Below are 20,086 nucleotides of genomic sequence, written 5' to 3'. Positions count from 1 at the left end.
CACAAAACACTTTCCAGCGTTAAGCAAAGAAACCACAAACAAGATTTTATGAAACATTAGGCTCCCCTCAAGACCCTGTACCCCCACATATCTTGCTACAGGGTGGGGATGCCACTCTGACTACTGCCACAGAGCTGTTAACACTATCTCTCACTCAAGGGAGAGTTCCAAAAGCTTGAAAACATGCTATAGTCCGAGCACAATTACAAAAACACAGCTAGATCCAATAGACCTAGGGAACTACCAGTCCATCTCACTCCTTTCCATCCTTGGAAAAATCACAGAACAACATGTCTCTCTCTCTTCCAAATACCAAAGCTGAATTGCTTTTCCACACGGGGAGCTGCATGTCAGCAGCTCCCCATGTTGAAAAGCAATGCCGGCTCCAGAAGGACGCGGGGAGCCGGCGGGACCGTGGGGGCTTTGGGGCTCCCGCCACAGTCCCCATCATAGTGTATAGGCCCCGGGGGATGGGGTCTCCGGGGAGAATAGAAATTATTGGTAGGAGCCAATTTTTTTTAACGGACAAATTTGGAGTCGGGACTCCAGCACGGTGCTCAGCGCGGCTCCCTGGTGTGAACGCAATGGGTGCGCGAATCCCAGCGCAGCCCCCTGGTGTGAGCACGCTGGTTGCGCAACTCCCAGCGTGCCCCCCTGGTGTGCACGGGCAGGGTGAGCGATTCTCACCGCGGCCCCTGGTGTAAACGCGCTGGATGGGCGGCCCCCTGGTGTGAACGTGCTGGGTGCGTGACTCCCAGCGCGGCCCCCTGGTGTGCATGCGCTGGGTGCGCGACTCCCAGCGCGGCCCCCTGGTGTGCTGAACTTGTGACCTGTGTGTTCAATTGAGTGTTCCATGAACTGTTACTATGGTAACAGGCATTAGGCAGAATGGGGGTAGGGTTCAAAGTTATGTCAATTGGAAATTAATTAAATGTGTAACCAATAGAAATGTGTGTTAGCTTTTGAATTAATGTGGGAAGCAATGTGATTTGATATTTACATGTATATGTGTGCAGAATGAGAGGGACAGTTTGCCATTTTTTGGTTTTGCTAAGAGCAGTGCACTACAGACATTGTGTGCATAAGAAAATCTGGTGTGTGATTCAGATACTTCATAATCTACAAATCAATTTGAAAGGTGAGTTATTAATTTGTGAGGTGTGGTATGTGGTGGCTTTGTTTTTAATCAGACTACTGAGTCTCTGCTGCTAAAGTCCAGGGAATAGTCTTGCTTGTCTAGAATCACACTGTGAGTCTGTGTCCACTTGTGCATCCATTGTGACAGAAGCATGTGGTTACTTAATATCTTTGCTGACATATAACTGCTTAAAAACCTATCCTATTTTCAACTATTAGTAGTATCAGATCCCAGTCACTGCTTATGCATTTGCAGAATGATTCAGGCATTCACACAAGCAGTGCTGTAGTCACATGTGTAGAATGTATGCGATCACCTAACCCCTTCCAGACTAGTTAGTCTCTTCTGCTAAAGTCCAGGGAATAGTCGTGTTTGTCTAGAATCGCATTGTGAGTCTGTGTCCACTTGTGCATCCATTGTGACAGAAGCATGTGGTTACTTAATCTCTTTGCTGACACATAACTGCTTAAAAACCTATCCTGTTGTCTATTATTAGTAGTATCAGATCCCAATCACTGCTTATGCATTTGCAGAATGATTCAGGCATTCACACAAGCAGTGCTGTAGTCACATGTGTAGAATGTATGCGGTCACCTAACCCCTACCAGACTAGTGGGTCTCCTGTGCTAAAGTCCAGGAAATAGTCTTGCTTGTCTAGAATCACACTGTGAGTCTGTGCCCACTTGTTCAACGATTCTGACAGAAGAATGTGGTTACTTAATCTCTTTGTTGACACACAACTGCTTAAAAACCTATCCTGTTGTCAACTATTAGTAGTATTAAAACCCAGTCACTGCTTATGCATTTGCAGAATGATTCAGGCATTCACACAAGGAGTGCTGTAGTCAAATGTGTAGAAAGTATGCAGTTACCTAACCCCTTCCAGACCACTGAGTCTCTCCTACTAAACTCCAGGGAATAGCCTTGCTTGTCTGCAATCACACTGTGAGTCTGTGTGTAGTTTTAGAATCATCGTGACAGAAGCATGTGCTTATTTTATTTCTCTGCAGACAAATAAGTGTTTATAAACTTATAGTGATGATAACTATTAGCACTATGAGAACCCAGTTACACTGTATGTAGTTTGAGAATGAGTCAGTCATTCAGAAAAGCTATGGTACAGTCAAATGAGCACAATGTATGCAGACCCTTAACTCCTTCCAGACTACTGAGTCTCTCTTACTAAAGTCCAGGGAATAGTCTTGCCTGTCTGTAATTACACTGTGAGTCTGTGTGTAGTTTTAGAATCATTGTGACAGAAGAATGTGCTTATTTAATCTCACTGCAGACATATAGGTGCTTATAAACTGATAGTGATGATAACTATTAGCACTATGAGAACTCAGTCACTGTGTATGCACTTGGAGAATGAGTCAGGCATTCAAAGAAGCAGTGGAACAGTCAAATGAGCACAATGTATGCAGTGCCCTAACCCCTTCCAGACTACTGAGTCTCTCCTACTAAAGTCCAGGTAATAGTGTTGCCTGTCTGCAATCACACTGTGAGTCTGTGTCTAGTCTTAAAATCATCCTGACAGAAGGATGTGCTTATTTAATGTTTCTGTTGATACATAAGCGCTTATCAACTTATCTTGCTATCAACTAATAGCAGTCTGAGAACCCAGTCACTGTGCATGTATTAAGAGAATGAGTTAGGCTTCCAGACAAGCAGTGGTACTGTCAAATGTGCATAATGTATATGGTCACCTAATCCCTTGTAGACTATTGAGTCAGTCTTGGAAAAGTCCAGGAAATAGTCATGTTTTTTTTTAAAGACACTGTGAGTCTGTGTGTACTTCTACTATCTAATTTCTCTACTGAAACGTAAGCACTTATACATTATTAGGCTCTCAACTAGTAGCAGCCTGTGAACCCAGTCACTGTCTATGCTCTTGGAGAATGAGTCAGCATTCACACAAGCAATGGTATACTTTGCTATGAACAAGTAATACTCTAGGTACTCATTTACTGTGTACGCATTTGAAAAAAAAAATCTTTGTAATAGTTACTCAATTAGACCCTGTGTGCTTCAGTAAATTCATTAAAATTACAAAAGGAAATGTTTAAATGGTTTTTAATGTACAATGTGTTTGTTTAGTAATACAAAAGTGTATTTTATAGATTTATTGAAATAATTTTATATATATTTATTTTTTACAGATATTGTTTTTCATCATTAAAATAAACTCATCATGACTAAAAAAACAGAAAAGAGAAAAGAACAGAAAAAGGACTATTATTTGAAGAAAATTCCACAACAAGTATTGGATGACCAACAACATGTGGGGATAAAGAATAAGTCTTCCGGTAAGAGAACAAAAGAATTTGTTAAAAAACTTTCAAAGGCTAAAAACAGTGTGCACAATTTGGAACGTTTAAAGAATACCCCAACAACAAAGAAAAATACAAAAAAAAGGAGAAGCTAATGGAAAAATGCATTCTGAAGAATCAATGTATGGTAAAAGGAGAAAGAATCAGTTTGCCGAAATTAGAAAGAGAATGTTTTACAATAGAGTTGTTTTTAATTTGTTGAAAGATGTGAAGAAATATAAAAGATCAGCATTTTATAAAAAGAAGAAACAGATTGAAACTATTGTTGACAAGGCTTTTGAATTAAAAAGGAAATTATTTATTTTAGTTTTAAACAGAATTCAATCTCTAGATAAACCAATTTATTATATGAAGGCCAAAAGAAAGAAGAAAAGAGCAATTAACAGAACTAATTTTTGTGATATTTTTTGGGGTGAATGGAAACACAGTTCAAGTTCAGAGCCTTTCTTTAATGAAGAGAGTTATTTTCAGACCAATAATTTATTGCATGCAGTTGATACCAGTAGTCGAGCTTATGAGGTTAGAAACGGTTGTCCAATTGAGAAAGAGAAGATGGTTCCCAGAAATGTAGAAGAAGTGATGGCTGATGAAGTTCTAGGGAGACGTCCTAAAGCCCCAGTGTATACTTGGGATTGCAGTAGTATTTGTAGTATACGACAGGAATCTATTGATATTTTACGCAATTTCTTATGATAATATAGTAAAAAAAAGTGTTAAACAAAAGATTAAGATGTTGCAAGGACTAGATCCTTGCAGAGTGGGAAAAAATACTGGTTTGCAAGGTCATTCTCTGGCTTGTCTTTCTAGGAAGTTTGTCAAAGTGTTTTTCATCATTTCAGAATGTTAGCAGTACATCATTCTCAAATGCGGAAATTAGTCAGAAGATTGTATTATGCAAAAAGTCCAGCACTAATGTTAAATGAGTTGAACAGTGCTCTTTTGCATGGGTCAGTATCAGATGTGAAGAAGGTTTGTGATGAAATTGAGTTTCGTTACTTTGGTCCTGAACAAGAGAGTCCAGAAACTGACACATTATTAGAAGAAAATGTTGAAGAGAATGTGCAACATACTAGTACAAAAATATTTGAAGAACAAATTGCAAAGGTGATTTCAGGTGAAAGGCCAAATTATTCTTGTATTTGTTGCAGGCGAACTCACTATAAAAATCAGACTAGGACTGTTGATCTGTATTTAAAAAGTGAAAGAGAAAATAATGATAAGTGGAAGGAATTTGCAACTTATTTGTTGGTAGAGCATTGTTTTGATTTGGGTGCTTATCAGCGTATTTGTAAATATTGTTATAACAAATTAGACAAGAATAAAATGCCCGCTAGAGCTGTCCATAATAACCTAGAGTTGGTAACTATTCCTCCAGAAGTGATAGATTTAAATTCGTATGAGTCTATTCTGATTCAATGTATGCACCCATTTCAGGCTATTGTTTGTATGGAGCCTAAAACAGGCAAATTGCCTCCTACAGATTTACAGAGAGGATTAAAAGGAAGAGTTGTATATTTGTCTCTAGATTTAAAGAAACATATTGGAACTATTGGTGTAGAGAATGTAGAAAGTGATCCACTAGTTATTCCAATTAATGGAGTTCCTACTAAGAGTAAGAAAATCCGGCAAGAATTAGTGGATGTTAGGAAAGTACTAAAGGCAACATTATATCTGATAAAAAACAATGATTACTACAAAAATGTGTATGTGGAAGAAGAATAAATACTTTTAGGAGATGATACTAAAACATCAACTGGTCAAATTGAAAAAGTGGACATGTCCAAAAGTGAAGAAATCTATCAACATTATAGTGTACATCCACTTCATTCGAAAGAAGTGATGGGGAATACTATTGAATTATTCCAAATGAAAAAAGCAAAGGGTACTCCCATGAGTGTATGGGGAAAAAGTTTGGAAGCTCGTTGTTTTCCGCAGCTGTTCCCAACTGGAAAAGGTGGACGATATGATGATCGATCAGTGCAGATTCTTGCATCAGAATATCGGACAACAAGTTGTAGGCAGAAGATCCAAGATTTCAACAATGTATCCCATATATATTTCATCTTTTGTTTGAGAGTGACTTGTCTGGACTTTCATATGCAGTTAACCACATATTAAAAACAGGAGTACATCTTCAAAATGCTTCAGCAAAGGAATTTATGGATAAAGTACATCAGAGAGACGATCATTTAGAATCTCAGCTGATTGACTTGATGGCATGTCAGCGTGGTACTAATGAGTATTGGTACCGTCGTCATGGAGAACTTAAATGTATGCTAAGGAACTTAGGAACTCCTACGTGGTTCATTACCCTAAGCTGTGCTGAATACGCTTGGGATGATTTACTTGAATTTCTTCGAGAGGCAAATTCAAATATAAAAAATATTGAATACATGACACCTGGAGAATCGTGCTCTTTGGATCCTGTTAAAATGTATGTAGGTATTTCAACCATAGGTCTAAAGCTATGATGTATTTTATCTGCAATAAAAAGAATCCTCCTCTTGGAGAAGTTGTTGATTTTTTTCGTAGAAAGGAGTATAAAGCGAGAGGTGCTCCTCATATACATATGCCAGTATGGATCAAGGATGCAGCCAAATTCGGGACTGATTCAGATGATACTGTTTTGTCTTTTATTGAAGAATATGCGACATGTGCTATACCAAAAAGAACAGATGAAAACACTTTAAGACAACAAGTCTTATGATTCCAAAGTCATCGATGTGGAAAATACTGTCAACGAAAGTACAAGTCTAAGGAGAAGTTTTATACCAAATGTCGTTTTGGATTCCCACGTCATGTAATATCCAAAGGAAGAGTAAACAGTTTTATGTCAGCTGTGAGACATACCATCACTAGAAAATCTCCCAAAAATACATACAATTTGAGAAGAAGTGAAGAATCAAAATATATCAATGATTATAATCCAGTTATTCTCTCAATGTGGAATGCTAATATGGATATTCAGTATGTTGCGGATAATTCCATTGCTGTTTCCCTGTATGTGACATCTTATATAACAAAATCAGAAAAGACAGAGTTAAAAGAAATGTGGGAAGAAATTTCTCACGAGAAGAGTCTTAGTAAGAAATTATACAGTTTCAGTTTGAAGATGTTAGCCCATCGTGAAATTGCAGCGTATGGATGCTCAGATCTGTTATCATCTGCAAGTTTATACTCAAAATCTCGAAGAATCATTTGGGTGAGTCTAGGTCTTGCTGCAATGCAAAATCGAGTACTTAAATCTGTACAAGAAATCGAATATTTAGCAGAAAAAGATCCGGAAAGAACAGATATTGTCAAAACAAACATGTTGGACACATATTATCCAAATAGAAGTAATCATCTTGAGAACATATGTCTCTATGAAGTACTGCAATACTACACTTTTAAAAGGAATACTACCGAAAACATAAATGAAGGAAAATATGCAGTGATTGGTTCTGAAGGATGTTTGGTGAAACAAAGGAAAGGAAATTTGATTAATCACAGAAAACTGAGTTGTGATACTTCTGATAAAAGGGAATTTTACTATTTAGCACTTTTGCAACTCTTCAAACCGTGGCGTACAGAATTGGAATTACTTGGAGATTTTCAGAGCTATGAAGATTCCTTCAATGCTTGTAAAGATACCATAGAATGTACTTTTTTTTCCAAATTATCTCAAAATATTGAACGATGAAATTGATCAAGAAGCTATTATTGCAACTGAGATTGCTAGAGACAGTTCTCAGGACAGTCAAAGTTCTGCTCCACTGAGTCAAGATCCACTAGGACAACCAATTCTTGAAAATGAAGCACAATTGCCATGAATGAAGTGGAAACAGCAATGCATCAAGCTAAAGAAGATATTCTGGACTTAGGAAACTTGGAAGAACAACTAAATGTGGAACAGAAAGAAATTTATCAGCACGTGAGACAACAGATTGACCATGGATTTCTTCATGAAAAGAAAGAATGCACATGCACATCATTTCAACCTATCCGAATGTATGTCAGTGGTCAAGCTGGAACAGGAAAAAGTTTCTTAATTAAAGTATTAACTAGTTATCTACAGAAAACAACTGACTCACATTTGTCTTGTGTTGTAACTGCTCCAACTGGGTTGGCAGCACACAACATTAAAGGAATTATATTATATCATTTACTTATGCTACCTGTAGAGAATGAAAATAAATTGGAATATAATAAACTATCTGGAGAAGCTTGCTATGAAGTTTCAAGAGTGCTAAAGAAAATGAAACTTCTCATTGTTGATGAGGTAAGCATGGTCTCAAACGTAATGCTTGCTTTTGTGCATTTAAGAATGCAGCAAATTCTTAAAACAGAGTATGATGTCTTATTTAGAGGAAAACATGTAACAGTTTTTGGAGATCTACTGCAACCTACTCCCGTAAAAGGACAACCAGTATTTGAAACACTTGTGCATGAAGACACCAGAAAGTCTTTGGGAAGTGTTGGAAACGTTCACATTTGGTCATATTTTGAATACAAAGAACTCATTAAAAATATGCGACAGGCAAATGATGCTGATTATGGAACTATTCTTCAAGATATAAGAATTGGAGTACTGACAGAACATGGCAAACAAGCTTTGCAAAGCCGACTACTTACAAACTTGTTTCCAAATGGAAATACAGTTCCTGAAAAAATATATAAAAGATTCGCAGAAAATAAATCTATAATCTTCTTAATGCCAACAGCGCGCGAGTGTTCTGTTTTCAATGAAGAACTTTTGAAGCTAAAAAATGAACAAATAATAATAATGGAAGCCATTGATAAAATAGAGCACGAAGGAATCACTAATATTTTTACTGAAAAATTAAAAACAAAATTGAATTCTTTAGAAAAATCTATATCTAAAACTGCAGGTTTAGAAAAGAATTTTTATGTATGTGTAAACTGTCGGGTTATTTTACGGTGTAATTTGGATGTGGAAAAAGATTTAGGTGCCGATTCGGATCCTGGAGAAACCGGGTTCGAACCGTCGGACGGAGCATTTTCTCCGTCCGACTCGTACCCGGTTCACAAACATTACAACAATGCAAGTACGATTCGTATGGAAACACTATTTCCGTACGAATCGTACAAAACACCGACCGATAGAAAAATACATACGAATGTGATCCGGGACAGTGCATACGCGACATTCGTACGGAGTGAGACAGCTGTTTACGTACCAGCAAGTACGATTCGTACCGACAGCACTCCGGAAGGCAATATTTTTACGGCACCCAAAAAGTGCTGGAAAAGCTAAGTACGCCGCGCAGCGTGAGGAAAAGGGGGCCCGGTACGTGCCCGGTACGCGCCGAACACCCCCCCCAGCCCCCCCTATGTACGGTGCGTACCCCCACCCGTGTATGTACGAGTCGAACGTACGAGTCGTACCCCCACCCGTGTATGTACACCCGTGTATGTACGAGTCGAACGGGTGGGGGTACGACTCGTACGTTCGACTCGTACCGTTACTCCGTACGGTGTTTTTACCATACGGTTGTATTTTCGGACGGACGGGACGGATCGTACTTGCTCGCTTGGACTTCAGTTGTCCGATTCGTGTCCGGGGACGTGTCGGACACTTTTCCCGACCCGAGGACGTGTCGGGGAATTTTCCCAATGCGATCCGTATCGTCTTTTTCACGTACGAATCGTACTTGCCAGTTTGTACGGGACTTGTACGATTCGTACGGAAAAAAATCCAGATACGATTCGTACAGGGAATATTTTTGCCGGATCGGAATCGGCACCTTTGTGAATGGAGCAATGGGAAAAGTTGTTGATTTTGTTAATTATCAAAAAAAGATGGAATAGAATGTTTGAAAATCAAATTTGATCACATTGATGAAGTAAAACAAATTGCTCGTTGTTCTGCTCATTTTTTTGCTTGTTAAAGATTTGTATGTTCGTAGAAAACAGTTTCCTCTTTCTTTGGCATATGCAGTGACTATTCATAAATCTCAAGGTTTAAGTGTAGACACTGCTTTGGTAAACATTGGAAGTACTGTATTTAAAGAGGGTATGGCATATGTTGCTTTGTCCCGAGTCAGAACTTTATCTGGATTTTATTCGATTGATTTTGATGAGGGAAAGATTAGTGCAGATGCAAACTGTGTAAAAGAGTATAATCGGTTAAGAAGAGTGTATGCTCCCAATTTAGGTGAATATCCTGTCTTTGAAAAGTGTTTAGTAGGTCAAAAAAGAAGACATGAGAATATCTGTAGTGAAGTTATAGAGAAGGAAAAAAATCAAGATAATGTTGACATTGCAAGGAAAAAGAAAAAGGACACTATTGAAGAGATTGTTGGGAATCAGTTAGGAAATAGTTCAGGTATCAACAGCTATGCTAATGTAGTGGTCAAGGTTGTTTTTTTTCTAGAAAGTTTGCAACAGCAAATTATGGAGAATCGTAAAAAAAGATTTTGTTCCTTGTTGCATTGTATTTATGAAAAATTGAGAACTGATAAAAGGAAAATACAAAGTGTTTCTGATATTCGTAATCTTTTGGATATATGTTCTGGTTCTACACAATTTACGCAGAATGTCCAACAAGATGCTCAGAAATTTCTAATGTATATGCTTGCAGTATTGGAAAATGAAGAAATAGAACTTGAAAATCTTTTTGGCCTTTGTTATAAATGGGAACATCAATGTGAAAATCGTATGTTTACATGTAGCACTAACATAGACACAGAATGATTTATATACTTGACATTACCAGACTGTAAAACAGTATCTTTCAACAAACTAGTTAAAGCAGCAAATCAAAACATGGAGTGTAGCCAATGTAAATCAGAAATGTTATCAACATTATTTATACGAAGATTTGGACAATATATAATTTTAATGATACAACGTTGTACAGCTGATTGAAGAAAATTGGAAACTTTAATTAAACATTTTGTAGCAAGTCAACTATCAATATCAGGAAGAACTTGTGTAGCAGTAGCAATTATTTTCCATGATGGTCCTTCTACAACATCGGGAAATTACACTGTCTATTTAAAATGCAATAAAGGATGGACATATTGTAATCATGCTCAATTGGTTTTTAAACAACGTTTGCCTAATGAATTACAATTCCTACCTAATATTTTTAAAGCTAAAGTTTTAAGAACATAATTCGGTCTATTAGGAATATCTTAAAATTTATTAATACAATTACTTTTGGGCAATGTCAGTATAAAGGATTTCAGGAATACTTTTTGGCCTAGAGGAAAGATATAAATTTGAATTAAGGACTTTTTCTTGGACATTCTCAGAGCATATATTTTTAAAGAACATCATTTAAAGAATATGGAAATTAAAAAGAATTATTCATTGAATTATTATTTCAGTTCTTTCATATTGTAGTAAGAAAATTCTCTTAGAAAGATGCATTTTATATATGTGTGATTTGTATTATATGGTACGTTATTGAGGATGTTGTTTTTATGGAGTGTTGAGAAATAGCTCCGTATATTGATAATATTTTTCACACAGATTTGTTTTAAAAAAAATAATCTTATTAATTGTTTTTTTTTTGCCCGCTGTTATGTGATGAGTAACATTGAAATCACTGTTTGTAGTGAAATTCAATATATTCTGAGAACAGCAAAAAAGGCAAACAAAATAATTAATATAATGTTAAAATTATATTGTGTTATAGAGAGTATAATATTATATATTATAACTGTATTTTTTCTTCTCTTTCACAGATTCTAATTGTCAAGTACAACATTTTCAGAATTTTAAATGATAAAAAAGAAGTAAAAAATTGTTACGCATTTTTGGAAATATACTACTATCAAGGTAAGATTAAGTAATGCAAACACTATCAATGCACTACTACATCCAGCTCTGCACTATGTGTATAAACCTCTAACTAACTACTATGTCAAGTAGTACCTATGTAATCTAGGAATCCTTGTGTCTATCCCATGCATTTCTTCAATTACCCAACCAGCACTATCTATGTATGCTATCAGTCTGCAAAAACCTAAGCACTTATAAAATCAGCATGTATTTTCTTTACAACAGTGAAATTAAACAGAAGGATTAAAACTAACTATTAAAACACACAATGGGCTGCATTTGCACACTGGTGAAGAAAGGGGGGGGACTGAGGTGACGTGTGCAAACACACTCTGTGGACGTTTTAAGTTAGGGGATAAAGTCCCCTTCAATCCTGAGGGTCCCTGGGGGCCAACTAACCCACCAGGTATGTCCAGTAAGTGCCACAGAGTTGTATTGCAGAGAGCTGTAAAATGGGCCATGGCCTCGGACCACCTCTCTGCAACATGGCTCTGTGGTGTTTACTAGAGGTACATGATGGAGAAGTAGAACTCAGGGACTTTCAGAATTAAAGGAGATTACATTCCTAAACTTAAAACACGTGACGAGGTGTTTGCACATGTCACATCAGGCCCCATCCCCTCCCTTCACAACTGTGTAAACAGGCCCTAAAGTCTTTTTATCTTGAGAGATTAAGTCACCTTGAATCCTGAGGGTCCCTAGAGTCCAACTAGCCCACTAGGTATGTCCAGAAAGCGCCCCAGAGCTGTGTTGCAGAGAGATTTAAAAAGGGGCTTGGTCTAGTCCACCTCTCTGCAACATAGCACAGTCATGCTTACTGGAAGCATGTATTCTCTTTAGAACAGTGAAATTATTTTATTAACTTGTCAAGTCTCAAAACAATGCCTTAAACGAAAAAACTAGTACAGCTACAATATTCTGTGCAGTAAGTATGCAGACTTCTAATCACTTACATAGAATTGATACACTCATTTAAATCCTCAGTTAGTAACTAAGCAGTCTAGTAAACCTTTTGTCTGTCCGAATCACTTGTCCATTTACTCATTCAGCACTATGTATGTATCCTGTCACTTTGTCAAAATTAGGGGTGGGCGAAATTTGCGAAAGCGACTTTCGCAAATTATCGCGAAAATGTTTAAAATCTCCGCAAACACGCGGAAATATCGCGAAGATGCGGAAGTTTTTTTCCCGCCCGTTCGCGGCTCGCCAACTTACCCATGCGGTTGCTTGCGGGCGCGGCCATCTTGTTTTCACTCTTCTCGCGGTGCATGATCGCGAGAAGAAAGACGTGATCGCGCGACGCATGACATCACTGCGGGCGCGAACTGTCGCGAGACAGCGCAAATGGCTAAAACAATTCAACATCTCATGGAGAACGCGACCGGATGGGGAAAACTTGTCGGCGAACGCGGGGATTCAGGTAAGGCGATCGCGCGGGCGCGAGAATGTATTATTTTACAGCGCGAGCAAGAACCAAATTATCGCAAAGCTGCGTAATGCGGATATTTTGACATTTCCGCGCTCTCCGCGGAACGCGGAAATGCCAAATTATCGCAAATTCCGCGAACGGAACGGAAATTTTGCCCAGGCCTAGTCAAAATCTAACCATTTAGAAATGTATCTTGCACTCTCTTTGCAGTACTGAAATTATTCTAGTAATTTCTTATATACTTAAGGTTTGGCCTAGCCACTAACCCTAGCACAAGTGAATTTCTTTATATACTATGCATGCAGACCTGCAACAAGTTGCAAAGTATTAATACACTCTTCAAAATACCCAGTTAATGCCTATGTAGTGTTGGAATCCCTCTGTCATAGGATCCCATGTGACCTGAAAAAAAAAGATTTGATTGGTTCATAACATTTCCCATTGTACCTATTGAAAGAGCGCAACCATTTCAATCATTGTTGTTGGAGCATCTTTGGAGAGATATCTCTGTGCTTACCTCTTGTCACTCTGATGGAATAAGAACATATTGCTGGTTGGTTGATTGAAGAATTGCATGAGTCTGCAAAACCTAAGCACTTATGGAGCAGATTTAGAAGCACCCTGTACCAAAAATACGTCACTTTTTGTAACATACTGATGGCGCCAGACACTCCTTCACATTTACAAGGAGAGCAAAAGGCACCCTGCGTAGCTTTTCTTCTCCTTGTAAATATGACCTCTTCATACACAGCACATTGCATTGAAAGGGCGTTTCATAGGTGTTGCTGTGGATGTTCCCACGCAACACTCATAGAACAAAACACATCTCCAGATTTATCATAAATCATAAATCTGGAGATGTGTGTGAATGCTGCACCATCCTCCAGTTGGTGTAGCAAGGCACAACAAGGAGAATTGTTTTCATTTCTCCTCATTTTCTCTCTTTCAATGTATGCTACATTGCACAGCATACATTGAAAGAGGAAAATGCCTTTACTGATTGTTTTTGTGAAGGAAGGTGTCCCTTACTGCACCAAAACAATCTCCGCACGACACAGACATGCTTGCACCATGGTGCAAGGATGTCTGTGTCGCTGTATCTCTGCAGTTTGTGCAGCAGTGCAGAGGGAAGCATAGAGTTGCAACATATTTATGTACATATGTCACATCCCTGTGCTTCGGAAGTACCACAGCACAGTGCAGTTATGCTGCAGCACTTCCTTGTAGTTCTGCACTTATACATTCACCATACACCACTAATATATTCTTTCAGTCAATTATGCTCTACACATATATTCAACCAAACTTTCACACATTATCATACAAAGAGAAGTTAGTTCTGAAAAGAACTTTTTTTTCTTCTGTTTTTCTTTTCTAATTTTTTTGTATTTTTCTGAACAATTTTGTAATTGTTTTGGTGTTTTTTCAAAATAAAAATAAAAAAATAGAATGAAAAAACCTGGAAACTTCAGGAATTATGTGGCATTCCAAAAAACAAAGCAAACAAAAAACTAGCAATGATGGTTCCGTTGCACAGTGCAAACTGCTTCGACAGACTGCTCCCCAAAAGAAATAAGTTTGTTGCACTTCACACAGTGCTGTTTAAGAAAAGCAAATTCAGGGCGTATGTCGGGTGGTGATGCAGCTGTTGATGCTCCAGCTGTACTAGGTATTGCAGGTGGAGGGTTGCTTTTTGCTCTACTACACTTCTCCTGAGCCAGATTTACCGGATGTATGGTCCTTAGGTGTTTGTACATAGAAGCAGTACCACAAGAATATTTCTTTTCGGCACTACCTCTAGATAAGACTCGCTGACAAATCCGGCAGGTGACCTTAGTGGCATTTACTTTCTTCTGCCCTTCTGGAAAAGTGAAGAATTTCCATACCACCGACTCTGGCCTTTGAGGACGTGGAGCTTCTGGCACAAATTCTTCTTCAGAGGAATGTTCCTCTTCCTCTTGCTGCTGTCCTGAAGCCATGTTCTTTTTTTTTTTCAAAAACACCTCCAAAAAATGGTGAAATTAGGGTTCTTCAATGCACAGAGATGACTCTCCAAAGATGCTCAAAGAAGAATGATTGAAATGGATGGGGTCTTTCAATAGTTACATTGGGAAATGTTATGAACCAATCAAATCTTTGTTTTTCAGGCCATATAGGAGTCGCGCACCCGACACAACTCTGCAAACACATATTTAAAAGTAATATAGCTTTACTACAAATAGAAATATATTATTTTTATGAATACTTTAGATAATCTCTAGCCCTAAGATGTATATTAAAAACAAATATATATCGGTTTAGAACCTAAAAAAACACGCACCCGTCGCACACCATACGCGGATCCTTCACAATTTTTCCAATATGGAGGCTGTAATATGCACACCCATCGCGTTAGGTACACTTAGGGTGCGCGACTTCAAAATTTCTTTTTTAAAAAAAATAAAATAATATAAATATTATATATTAAAATAAACAAAATTTAAAACACATTTTTTAAACCATTTTCAGAAAAGTATATAATATTGTTTAATAAATAATATATTAACAAATTAATAGTTTAAAAAAATCTTCAAATTGTGTACAAAAAACATAGGTATAACTACTTTTATAATAAAAAATTAGCATTTCAAAAACCTTTGAAATTCAATGAAAAAAACATAGGTTTCAGACACGTTATAGTTAGGAATTAGCATTTAAAAAACCTTAGAAACTCACTGAAAAAAACATAGGTTTCAGGGGTGTTATAGTAAGCTGGACATTTCACTCGTACAAAACCATAGAAATTCCTCCGTTATAATTAGTTCTGCTAACTATAACTCGCGCGCCCACAATGCACTGCTGATGATGTCACATATTACATCATTCATGACATGGTCAGTGACATTAATGATGACATCACTGATGATTTCTCAAATTACATATCTGATGACATCACTGATGACATCATCCTGTGAATGTTGTCTTGTATGATATTTAAATATGTATTATATATATAGCAATCTGCATTGAAGAATGAGTGGACATATAAGTGTCTGGATGGAAAATTTAGTAGCTGTGTGATTGACTGTTTAAGTGAGTAATTAAAAGTGTCTCACTAAATACATGGGTAGTGACTAAACTGTGTGAATGTCTGTATCACTCTGTCTGTTGTTGTGTAACTTGCTGCATCAATTGGTCACTAGCTACATGAGTGTCTATATTAGTTATTGATAAGTTGGCTGAGTATTTTGTACGGGAGACTGAATGTGTGCGTGGTTGGGTGGGGGGCGTGTGACTTTGTGCAAAGATGTGTGAGTGGTTGATTGACTTGGTGCATGAGTTTAAGAGTGCATGTGGAAACAGTTGTTTGGGTGAGTGAGTGTGTTTATGGGTGTGTGGATGAGCGAATATATCTTTTAGTGGTACAACTCCAGCAGAGTAGAAAAATAAAAGGCAATGTATGTGACAGTTGTTGTATATAAATAAATATACGTAAGAGTCAGTGATTGTGTGAGTGACTGTATGGATGAGTATACACTTCTACTAGTGATTTTATAAAACACTAAGTATGAGTTAATATCTGAATGAATAAATGAGTTTGTGTATAAGTGTGTAGGTGTGAGTAGGATGACTGTATAACTGACTAGGATGAGTGCTGGAGTGTCAATGTTGATATTGGTGTATGAGTGCATTTGAAAGTGTTCTATTGATCAGTGAGAGCATGTATGATAGATTCTATGGGTGAGTGAGTAGTTGTGTGTGTAGACCTATGAAGCAGTGAGTGGGTATGTAGAAACTGGTATTGGTGTGTCAACGGTTTCAAAAATAATAATGTATTTTAGAGTGAGTGATCAAAGGTTATACTAGTGTGGGGAAGATTTTAACTAGCAGGATGCTTTCCTTCTCCCTGCTGTCTTGCCAATAAAGAAGGTAATTTTAACGACTGTGTGTGGCGCCTCAACTGTGGTATGCTTTCATATGGATTATACAGCGGTCGATGCCAGATCGCGAGGCGCCCCGCTGCGGACGTGCAGCTCCTTAGCGCTGAAGACTTAGAGCGCATTAGGAACGTTGTGACCAATATGGCAGGATTAGTACGAGCAGGGACACGACAATATCCTGCATAGTTACCTACTACAGCAATTCAAGTCAAGAGGGTCACAGTGGCATGTCATGCGGACTTTAAAGACATCAAAGACCAGAATGCTATCGGATGACACGCCCATTGGGGTGGAGTTAACAACTTAAAATGCTGAAAGCGCGGCGGTAAGAACTGTGTCACTGTTACCTGAATGAAGATCCCAGTGAGCAAGGGCTATGAGAGCCTGAAAGGCGTTTGGGGAAGATTTTAACTAGCAGGATGCTTTCCTTCTCCCTGCTGTCTTGCCAATAAAGAAGGTAATTTCAACGACTGTGTGTGGTGCCTCAACTGTGGTGTGCTTTCATATGGAATATATATATATATATATATATATATATATATATATATATATATATATATATATATATATATATATATATATATATATATATATATTCCAACCATTCCCGACTTATTTACAAATCAGGCACCGACACAAGAGTAAGCTTTGCCATCCGGCTTCAAGGTTTAGTTTGGCCTTTCGCTTATATATATATACACTAAAAAGCAAAGGGTACAGGATGTTACAGGATGTTATAGTTAGGTTCAGATTTTGCACATATAAAACCATAGAAACTCAGCCAATTAGGAGTTTTTATGAGCCGTCAATGAAACGCTTACCTGGCAGCAAAGATGATGCATGCTGGGAACTGAAGTCTTCGATGAGGCAGCGTGTAGGCATTCAGTCATCTAAACGACTCAGCTGGGCTTCCACCAATGGCAGCGAGATGGATCAATGATAAGCTACAGGTGTCAGGAGTCGGTGTTTGGCATTTGATAACGGGACTCAACCCGAAACGCGTCATGCCTCCTATGCAGCAATAAAGGTTTTCCTCTTGGCTCCCCGTCTGTGTCCCTCCGGTTCTTTCCCTGGTGGAGTGAATCTTCTCTGGATATTTTCACGCTATACCCTGGGCATGATTGGGGGACCCGTCTCGTTTTGTGGACTGAGCACAAGGGTATCTGCTCTGCAGCTTCTGGTGTGTCCATGGTATTGGAATCAGCTCAGACCCCCGCAACCAAAGAACATTGTAAGGCTGCTGCAAATGCAGTCCGTGACTGCACAGAGGGACCAGCGTCACTGTCGCTGAGTCTCCAACTTCTTTGGACTTTGAATCTTGCGGTGAGACGTCAAGGGGGCCCGGGGGAGACTTTGGTGCAGCAAGGACCATGTGTTATTAATTTACTGCACCAATGTAAGCTTAGTCACGATCGCCAGCACTCAATTATGAGTTTTTATGAGCCGTCAATGAAACGCTTACCTGGTAGCAAAGATGATGCTGGGAAACAAAGTCTTCGATGAGGCAGCGTGTAGGCGTCTCAACCCGAAACGCGTCATGCCTCCTATGCTGCAATAAAGGTTTTCCTCTTGGCTCCCCATCTGTGTCCCTCCGGTTCTTTCCCTGGTGGAGTGAATCTTCTCTGGATATATATATTTATATATTACCTACTGGCAGTCGCCAGTAGGTAGATATAGTTAGGACCTATTTTCCATAGGAAATCCGCAACATTCTATTTGGAATAACGTTGGCGCCGATTGACGAATCGTCGCAAAATTTTCCAAACTTTTGGCCAGCTTCGGTCCGCTCCTATCATCAAAATTTCACGGTGATTCGTCAAGCGGGGGCCGAGAAAAAAGGGGGGTCCCAAAACGCGTTTTCCCCATGCATTTTCCCATAGGACCTGTTGACACAGCTACAGCCCGAACTGCTGAACGGAATTACACCAAATTTGGCAAAAAGGTAGTCCTCAATTCAGACTCGTGCCTTTTGCTTAAATGGTGTAAATCCGTTCAGTAGCTCCTGAGAAAATTAGAGTTAAAAGTATAGATATAGCTATGGCCTCGGAGGATCCGCACACCCACCCAGCACCCTCCCCGCACCCTCCCGAGCACGAGCTGTATTGTAATTGGCTGCCAACACTCTGAATCAGGAAGTGTTGGCAGCCATCTTGTGCCTCGGTAGAACCGAGGCACAAGAAATCTAAAAAACAAATGCGAAAAACTCGAAAAGGGGGCAGGGTAGAAACACCCTGACCCCCTAGGACTGCTCAGGGGGACCCACAAGGACCCCAAGGGCCAAAAAAAGAATTTTTTTTTTAAACGACGAGATTCGCGCACCCAGCGTGATTTCGGCAGAATTGTTTTTTTTTAAAGCGCGGGGCTCCCGCGCTTCTTTGGTAATTGGCCCCCGGGAAGGGCCAAATCCCGGGGCAGAATTAAAAAAGAAGTGTGGGGGGTCCCAATCCCCCCCACACTGCCCCGGGGACTGACACCCACGGGGCTCGAAGATAGTATCGGTGGGGGGCTCATGGCCCCCCCGCAGCCCGGGGACCGCCACCCCCCAGGGCTTCTTGAAAATGGGTGGCCCCCCCTCCTGGAGCGTTAAGTAGGCCCTGGGGATCGCCACCCCCCAGGACCGGCTCATGCAGTGTCCCGGGGTGCCCAGCCCCGGGACACTGCTGTTTGCAATGACAAGGCGGGAGCCTCCCGGTTCCCGCCCATTCATTGCATACTGCTTTGCTTCATTGAAGTGAGAGCAGGGAAACCTGCTCTCGCTTCAATGAAGCAAAGCAGATTGCTTTTCCACATGGGGAGCAGCATGTTAGCTGCTCCCCATGTGGAAAACCAATGCCGGCTCCCGCAGGACGCGTGGAGTCAGCTGGGATTGGGGAATCCCCATGGCCCCCAACGGAGGCTAGGCCCCGGGGATGGGGTCCCCGGGGCCATAAGTGGCCTGGGAGGGGGACCACGCGGCCCCCATCCCCAATTAATAAAAAAAAAAAAACAATGGCTTGCCCCAGGGATGGGGTTCCCGTGGCCTTAAAGTGGCCAGAGGAGGGGGGCTACGCAGCCCCCCTCCATAAAAAATGTAATTTTTTTTTAAAAAGGGCCATTCCCCGGGGATGGGGTTCCCGGGGCAAATTAAGGCCTCGAGAGGGGGGCCACGCGGCCCCCTTCCCCATTTTTTTTTTTTTTTTAATAAATAAAAATTGGGGGCAGGCCCTGGGGGATGGGGTCCCCAGAGCAAAAAAAATAGAAAAAGAAGGGGGGCTACACAGCCCCCCTTCTAAAACAAAGAAGAAGAAAAAAAAGACCGGAATCGGGCCGGAGGCCACGCCCCCTCCTTACACCACTCTGCAAACGTGCCCCCTGTCGTGTTTGCAGAGGGGGAACTAATTCCCCTTGAATACTGGGGGTCCCTGGGGGCCAACTAGCCCACCAGGAACCTCCAGTATGCGCCAGAGGGCTGTGTTGCAGAGAGGTGTAAAAAGGGGCG

This window comes from Triturus cristatus, chromosome 2_2 (genome assembly GCF_964204655.1).
Source record: "Triturus cristatus chromosome 2_2, aTriCri1.1, whole genome shotgun sequence".
In the NCBI taxonomy this organism is placed as follows: Eukaryota; Metazoa; Chordata; class Amphibia; order Caudata; family Salamandridae; genus Triturus; species Triturus cristatus.
Note: the sequence above shows the minus strand (reverse complement) of the source record.